The sequence below is a fragment of the Mauremys reevesii genome, linkage group 11 (assembly GCF_016161935.1).
Source record: "Mauremys reevesii isolate NIE-2019 linkage group 11, ASM1616193v1, whole genome shotgun sequence".
Classification (NCBI taxonomy): Eukaryota; Metazoa; Chordata; order Testudines; family Geoemydidae; genus Mauremys; species Mauremys reevesii.
This window is the reverse complement of record NC_052633.1, coordinates 34,599,926-34,600,740: the sequence shown is the minus strand read 5'-3', so window position 1 is coordinate 34,600,740 and position 815 is coordinate 34,599,926.

Here is an 815-nt window from a genome sequence, read left to right as displayed (position 1 = left end):
ATGGGTGAATACTCACTTCGTCAGATGAATGTAGTGGAAATTTCCAGAGGCAGGTATAAATATGCAGGCAAGAATCAGTCTAGAGATAACGCGGTTGGTTGAATCAGGGAGGATGAGGCCCTCTTCTAGCAGCTGAGGTGTGAACACCAAGGGAGGAGAAACTGCTTTTGTAGTTGGCTAGCCATTCACAGTCTTTGTTTAATCAAATTTGGTGTTGATTTGGTGTCAACACCTCAACTGCTAGAAGCGGGCCTCATCCTCCCTGATTCAACCAACCGCCTTATCTCTAGACTGATTCTTGCCTGCATATTTATACCTGCCTCTGGAAATTTCCACTACATTCATCTGACGAAGTGGGTATTCACCCACGAAAGCTTATGCTCCAGTATGTCTGTTAGTCTATAACAGGGGTAGGCAACCTTTCAGAAGTGGTGTGCCGAGTCTTCATTTATTCACTCTAATTTAAGGTCTCGCGTGCCAGTAATACATTTGAACATTTTCAGAAGGTCTCTTTCTATAAGTCTATAATATATAACTAAACCATTGTTGTATGTAAAGTAAATAAGGCTTTAAAAATGTTTTAGAAGCTTTATTTAAAATTAAATTAAAATGCAGAGCCCCCCGGACTGGTAGCCAGGACCCAGGCAGTGAGAGTGCCACTGAAAATCAGCTCGCGTGCTGCCTTCGGCACCCATGCCATAAGTTGCCTACCCCTGGTCTATACGGTGCCACAGGATTCTTTGTCTCTTTTAACTTGTGTAAAAGTGCATTAGCTGTAAATTAGATCAGAATCTGGCCCTCTAATTACTGAATTA